The sequence below is a fragment of the Rhinopithecus roxellana genome, chromosome 10 (assembly GCF_007565055.1).
Source record: "Rhinopithecus roxellana isolate Shanxi Qingling chromosome 10, ASM756505v1, whole genome shotgun sequence".
In the NCBI taxonomy this organism is placed as follows: domain Eukaryota; kingdom Metazoa; phylum Chordata; class Mammalia; order Primates; family Cercopithecidae; genus Rhinopithecus; species Rhinopithecus roxellana.
The window spans coordinates 113,940,105-113,947,998 of record NC_044558.1 but is presented as its reverse complement, the minus strand read 5'-3'; the positions used below and the strand labels follow the sequence as shown (position 1 = coordinate 113,947,998).

Genomic DNA, 7,894 nt, shown 5'->3' with positions numbered 1-7,894 from the left:
CGGGGCCTATCATGGGGAGGGGGAAGCGGGGAGGGATTGCATTGGGAGTTACATCTGATATAAATGACGAATTGATGGGTGCTGACGGGTTGATGGGTGCAGCACACCAACATGGCACAAGTATACATATGTAACAAACCTGCATGTTATGCACATGTACCCTAGAACTTAAAGTATAATAATAAAAAAAAAAAAGTCAGGAAACAACAGGAAAAAGAAAGAAAGAAAGAAAGAAAATAGACAGTCAGAAGAGAAATAAAGAATGAAAAGAAATAAAGATTATAGGATTTTTGAGACAACATCAAAAGAGCAAGGTTTTGAATCATAGGAATTCTACAAGGAGAAGGGAAAGATAAAGGGGTAAAAAACTTATTTTTAAAAACAGGAGCTGAAAACCTAAAGAAAGATGTAACTATCTAGGTACAGGAAAGTCAAAGGTCTCCAACCAGATTTAATTCAGATAAGACTACCCCAAAGCATATTATAACCAAACTGTTAGAAATGAAGCACAAAGAGAGGATTCTGAGAGCAGCAAGAGCAAAGAAATGAATAACATAAAGTTTCAATATGTCTAGCAGCAGACTTTTCAGCAAAAATCTTACAGGCCAATAGAGAGGGGGATGATATATTCAAAGTGTTAAAGGAAAAAAAACAGCCAACCAAGACTAACATATTAAACAAAGCTGTTGTCAAGAAATGAAAGAGAGATAAAAATGTCCCCAAAGAAACTAAGGGAGTTCATCACCACAAGACATGTCTTACAAAAAAAGCTAATGAGAATTCTTGAAGCAGAAAGAAAATAATTCTAATGAGCACCATAAAAATATTTGAAAATTTAAAAATATTGGTAAAAGTAAGTATACAGTCAAATTCAGAATACTAAAACATTCTAATTATGGTGTATAAATCATTAAAATTTTTAGCCTGAAAATCAAAAATGTAAGCTATTAATAATTTTATAATAGCTATAATAATTTGTTAAGTGACAAGCAGCATAAAAAAATCTAAATTATACCATCAAAACTCAAAATGTTGGGGAGGGAATACAGTAAAATTGAAGTAGGCCTTTTCTGCAATGAAGTTAAGTTGTTATCAGCTTAAAATAATCTATTATAGCTATGAGATTTTTCTTTATGCCATATGGTAAGCACAAAGTAGAATATAGTAGATACCCCAGAAAAGTAATAAATCAAAATATACTACCAGAAAAATTACTTAAACACAAAGGAAGAGAGCAACAGAGAAAGGAAGGAACAAAGGATCTATAAAACAACTAAAAAAATAACAAAATGGAAGTAGTAAGTTCCGACCTATCAATAATTACCTTGAATGTAAGTGGATTAAATTCTAGCATCAAAAGACACAAAGTGACTGAATAGATTAGAGATAAAAACAAGACCCAACTCTATACTTCCTGCAAGAGACACACTTTATCTGTAAAGACATACATAGACTTAAAGTGAAGGGATGAAAAAAGATATTCCATGAAAATAGAAACCAAAAAAGAGAAACAGTAATAATACATTTATCCAATAAAATAGACTTTAAGTCAAAATTTTTTTTTAAAAGACAGAAAAGGTTACTATATAATGATAAAGAAGTCCATTCAGTAGGAGTATATAAAAATTATGAATATACATGCACTCAATATTGGGACACATAAATATGTAAAGCATTATTAATAGATCTGAGGGGAGACATTCACTGCAATGCCTAATAGCAGGGGATGTCAACGCCACACTTTCAACAATACACAGATCACTCAGACAAAAATCAATAAGGTACACTGAATTTAAAGTACACTCTAAATCCAATGGATCTAACAGACACACAAAAAGAACATACTATTTAACAGCTACAGAACATACACTCTTCTTCGTGAAACATTCTCCAAGATAGGTCATATGATATGACACAGAACAAGTTTAAACAAATTTAAGAAGACTGATAGTATATTAAGTATGTTTTCCGATTGCAATGGTATTACAACTAAAAATAAATACAGAGAAGACTTCAGAAAATTCACGAGAACATGGAAATTAAACAATACACTCCTGACAAAATAATGAGTCTGATATCATTTGGCTCTGTATCCCAACCCAAATTTCACCTTGAATTATAATAATCCCCACATGTCAAGGGTGAGACCAGGTGGAGATCATTGAATCATGGGAACAGTTTCCCCCATGCAGTTCTCATAATAGTGAGTGAGTTCTCACAAGAGCTGATGGTTTAATAAGGGGCTTCCCCCTTTGCTTAGCACTCATTCACTCCTGCTGCCCTGTGTAAAAGTGCCTTCCACTATGATTGTAAGTTTCCTAAGGCATCCCCAGCCATGCAGAACTGTGAGTCAATTAAACCTCTTTTTTGCAAAGCTCTTGTATTGGTTCAAACCCCGAGAACGTGCCAACAAACAACACAAGGTGGTGTGGAGAAACAGGCTGTTTTAATGAGCACCTGGGTGCAGACAGCCTGAGGCCTAAAACGGTGTCAGCCCTAAGTGAGGGCGGGGCAGGGGTTTTATACTCTCCTGTAAACAAGAAGTGTCCCAGTCTGACGTGACTGCTACGTGGTACCTTGACGGCTCTCTCTCTCGATCTCCAGCGGGTGGTACGCTGACGGCTCTCTCTCTTGATCTCCAGGGGGTACATTTGTTCCTGTCAGCTCTCTTCCTGCTTCTGCTATCTTGCTGATGCATGCCGCTGACACAAGTGGCTTTGTGCCTTGGGACTGGACCTGAGGAGGGAGAAGTTATTCATCCCCCAGCTTTCAGACCCCAGGGAGAATCTTTCATTCCTGTCAGTTTGGTTATAGAAAAGGGAAAAGGGACAACTTTCTCAATAACTACTTCAGGTATGACATAGGGGGTGGCATGGGCACCTCAGAAAAAAGAAAAACTTAATTTTGGGGGTATTCTTGAGAGATGGGTTGGTATCCATTGTGTCATTGTAGCAGCAGCAGCATCTGGATTGTCTGGCAGTTAACTGTAGTTTCAACAAGTTTTAATGGCTTTTATTATCAGTGGGCTAGGGGAGAAACAGGAGGAATCCATTGATGAAGATTACTGAGCCCGCCAGTGTTTTAAATTCTCCTAAATTAGAGAGCTACCCTCCTAGAAGGTTTGTTGGGTCCCATTCCTTCCAGGTTTGGACTGGTACATGGTCTACTTTTCTGATATTTGAGGCAATCTCTAGAACCACTTTTCCATTATTGTCTATGTTAAGACAACAATTGGAGATACTAAACTTACCACAGACCCCACCTTCTTCTGCTAATAAGTAGTCTAGTGCTAGTCTGTTTTGATAAATTGTCGCATGCATTTGGTTTTGTTGTTGAGCAAGCATTTCCAGGGCTGAGGCAGTTAGGTTAGTGATTAGAACAGCCTGTAGTATAATTATTCTATTTAGCCTATATATGAGAGTGTGATAACCCCATGAACCATCCTCAGCCCAAGTGGCAGGGCCATAATATTCAATGACCCATTGCAGAGGCCACTCGTCCTCTTGCCATCTTTGGCTTCCTCCTACCTTTAAGGATTGTTTTTCTCTGTTGAGGTTATCATATACAAGGACTCCAAAGGTGTTGCCTGCCTGCTTTGGAAGTAAAAAGAATCCAGGTTTAATTGTGCCCAGAAAGCAAGTACCTTGCCAATGATAAGATAGCCATGAGTAAGCCTGGGTTCCACATATCCAAAAGAATCCCTCAGGGGCAATCCCTTGTAGACTGGTGTTCATAGGATTGTCCCATAGTGCACTTAGGCAGGGTATGCAGCATAAGGGTTAGTGGTGTTTGTACAGTACCAGGTCTTTTTTTATAAGACACAATTGAGGTATTTAAGTTAGAAGGAGATCAGGCTCCTTGGGGTAACCTAGGCCACCACTCTGCTGTGGAGGCGTTGACTGTTAGGGTTTGCTGACAGGAGCTTTCACCTACAGTGTGATGGGTTTCATCAGTTCACTTGTGAAATACGCACACTGTCCCTCTTACTGGGTTGGTAAGTGTCCAGGACTGCGGATGTTCTTGAGGACTGAAAGTGAGACTGGGGTTTTGGGATGCTAGTAGCTAAGGGGGAATGTCTATCCCATACCACAGCCACTGTTCACTCATATGAGCTCACCACAGCCACTGTTCACTCATACAAACTCCCCCGCATACCTAGCAATTGGACACATTCATGGTAAGTGTGATGCTTTCTCCTAGATCTACAAACAGTTTTTTCCTGACTTGGGAAGGGATACATCTGCTTGTAGTTTTGTATAAAAGGATGGAAATACCACGGGTGATTTTGGCGTTGAGGGAATTGTTGCTTTTGCTTTGGCTATAATCTGTTCTCTGTTTATGTCTTCTAGCACTTGAGTGTTTACTCCCCATTGTCCAATTTTGGTGAAGCAAAGCCACTGCCTACCTTTTGAGCATATAGCCTCATTACGACTGCTGGATACTCCTGGATCTTTTACTTTACAATAACCTTTCCCTGATTCAACACCTTCCTCAATTAAATTTCCATAACAGGATTTTTCTATATGAGTATGGTAAGTAAAGGATTGTTGCATTTTTCCTCCACAGTGGAAAAACTGATAACACTCACAGCAGCTCGGAGTCACTACTGTGGACAGCAGAGAAGCTACTGACAATATTAGGATTGTGATGAGGGATTCCTGTATTAAGACTTTTGGTTGGAAGTGAGATACAGCAGGCAGTTGGGTAGATATAGTCAATTTCTGAAAGCAAGTGATTAGTTTTCCTCATCTTTTGGTTCTAAGAAAAGAAATTTTGGGTTTAATTTAAGCTTGGTAGGAGAAATTGGCCTGGATGATCACTTTGCTGTTAATGTTTTGGAGGAAGAAGTAACCTTGGGGGTGAGCTTGACCCTGGTGCAATGGATCCAGTGAGGGAGTCCTTGGACTCTCACTGTGGTTGGCATGCTGAGTATCACAGTGTAGGGGCCTGTCCACTTCAGTTGTAGCTTTTTGTGAGGGTCAGGTTGGCAGATAAACATGTCTGTGCCTGCAAGACAGTTATGTTGAGAGGACAAGGAGATGTCAACAGGGAGAGGCATGACCTCATTTGCGGCTTGATGAATGAAAGATCATGTCTGATTTAAGGAGGGGAGGATTACCCGGGCAAGATTGGCAAGTAGACTTCACTCACATGCTGCCTGATAAATGGCTCTGCTCTCTTCTAGTCTTTGTACTTTCTCTAAGTGGGTAGGAGCATTCCCAACAACTTCAGAATGTGCAAATGTCATCACACAAACTCTCATCATGCATATAATTACCCACCAGGCACCAGGCTTGGTTGGTAGGAAAAGGCAGCAGCCAGAGTGAACCCTGGGGTGACACTGAGTGGTAGATAAGGCAGGACTGAGTAATTTCTCAAACATGGCTGGAAAGGTGAGGACAAATGAGAATAGGGTGGAGAAATTGCGAGAGAGGTTTGCAACCAACATGGAAAGAGTTGTGGAGGGTTTGCAGGATAGGGATTGTTTGAGACTGTGGAAGAATGAAATGCCCTTCCTTGACATACTGTGGTCCTTGCTTTTGAAGGTTTTGGGCTTGGAAGTCTTCCTTTTCTTCTGAGGAGTAAAGAGGAGAGAACAAGGGCAGGGACAGAAACTGGCCTTGCACAGGTTGTAGGGCTACTTGTTTGGCTAACTTATCTGCTAGAGTATTTCCAGCCAATATAGGATTGTCTGGGTTTTGGTGGTCCCTGCAATGAATGATGGCAACTTTCTGCAGGAGTCTGGCAGTTTGAAGGAGTTTGCTGATGAGAGAGCCATTTATGACAGGAGTGTTTTTTTTGCAGTTAGGAAACCCCATTCTTTCCAAACAGATGAGTGTGAGTGCACTATGTGGAATGCATAATGAGAATCTGAATATATGTTAATTTGTTGTTTGCCTGCTAGAGTGAGTGCTTGAGTGAGGGTGATGAGTTCAGCTTTTTGGGAGATGGTTCCTAGGGGGAGCAGATTGGCTTCAATAGTGTGTGTGAGGTAACACTATAACATAGCCAGCATGTTGGCATCCTTGATATAGGAAGGAGCTGCCATCTACAAACCAAGTAAATGAGGCATCTGGAAAGGGTTGGTCTGTTAGGTTTGGAAAAGGTATAAGAAAAGTTTGAACAGTGTCTACACAGAAGCGTGCAGGGTCTTGGGAGGTAGTAGCTTCAGGTAAGAGCATGGCTGGGTTTAAATAGGAGCTGCTTAGCACAGTGATTTAGGGAGTTTCTATGAATAAAGCATACAGTTGGAGGATCCACGGGGCAGAGATGAGACTCAGTACACTGCGGTGAGCTAGCATGTCTTTGATGTCATGGGTTGAATAAATTGTTAGGTTGGCATGAAGAGATAGTTTTAGGCTTTCAAGGATGAGGACAGCATCTGCCGCCAGTGTTTGGAAGCAAGAAGGCCATCTGAGAACTGTGGTTTCAAGCTGTTTGGAGAGGTAGGTGATAACCTGGAGGGTAGGTCCCTTAGACTGGGTTAGAACACCTAGTGCAACTCCATGTCATTCATTGGTATAAAAGGAGAAAGCTTTGGTGAGGTCTGGGGGAGTGAGCGTGGGGCTGAGACAAGAGGCCTTTGGAGTAGACAGAAAGGTTGGATAATAGGCTGTGCAGGGTTCAAAGGCTCATGGAGAGGGCCTTTAGCAGCTTGATATAACTGTTTGGCAAGTAGAGCAAAGGAAGGAACCCAAAGCCTAAAATATCCCACTAATCCTAGAAAAGAGAGAATTTCTTCCTTAGTTTGCAGAGGTGGGAGGGACTGGAGGAGGGATATGCAGTTGATTGTGAGCCCTCAGGTTGCAGGGTAAAGGCTAGGCCTAGGTACATGACTGAGGGAGTGCATATTTGTGCTTTTTTAGGGGAGACCAGATACCCCCACTCTGCAGGAAGTTTAAAAGAGAGATAGTATGGGTGTTGCAGTCTTTGAGAGGGACTACACAGGAGTAGATCATCAACATATTGAAGGAGAGTGGACAGTTTTAGGGATAAGGTACAGAGGTCATGAGCAAGGGCCTGTGCAAAAAGGTGGGGGCTGTCTCTAAAACCTTGAGGTAGTAGGCACCAGGTGAGCTGATGTGAAAGGTGGGTGTAGGGGTCTTCCCACGTAAAGACAAGTCTTGAGAATCAGGGTGCAAATGAATTGTAAAAAAAAAAAAAAAAAAAAAAAAAAAAAAAAAAAAAAAAAAAAAAAAGTGTATCCTTTAGGTCTAGGACAGAAAAATCGGTGGTATTGGAGGGAATTGTGGAAAGTAAAGTTTATGGGTTAGGAAATACTGTACATACTGGGAGTACAGTTTGGTTAATGAGCCTGAAGTCCTGGACTAAGTGATAAGTTCCATCTGGCTTTTTAACAGGTAGAACTGATGTTAAAAGGGGAGTTTGTTGGGCAGAATAGGTGGCTGACAAGGAGGTGAAAATGATAGGCTGTAAGCTTACAAGAGCTGCTTGTGTGATTGGATACTGCTTCTGTGAGAGGAACTGGGTGGGGTTTTTAAGGATAATGTGGATGGGAGTGTGGTGTTTTGCAACTGAGGGTGTGGAAGTATCCCAAACAGTGGGGTTAACTATGGATGGGGCATAAGGAAAGGTTGCATATTTTAGGGTGGGAGGTTGGAGGAGTAGAAGAAAGCTAGAAGCACCAGAGGGGTCTGGGTGGATGTGTTGGGTGCCATGGGGAACGTAGAGGTGGAGAGTAGTGTGGAGTTTTGAAAGGATGTCTCTACCTAGGAGTGGAGTTTGTCATGAGGGCAGGACTAAGAAAGAGTGAGTGACGGAAAAGGTGTGAAGGGAGCAGAAGAGTAGACGGGTGACTCAGGGTTTGGAGACTTGTCCATCAATACCCATAACAGAGACTTTGGAGGACTGGGTGGGTCCTGAAAAATTAGGT

General features: G+C 41.3%; 1 pseudogene; it reads right to left on the bottom strand.

The window, feature by feature from the left end:
- Nucleotides 1-4,129: 4,129 nt before the first annotated feature.
- On the bottom strand, nucleotides 4,130-4,749 carry LOC115900057 (annotated as a pseudogene).
- Between the last annotated feature and the right edge of the window lie 3,145 nt (nucleotides 4,750-7,894).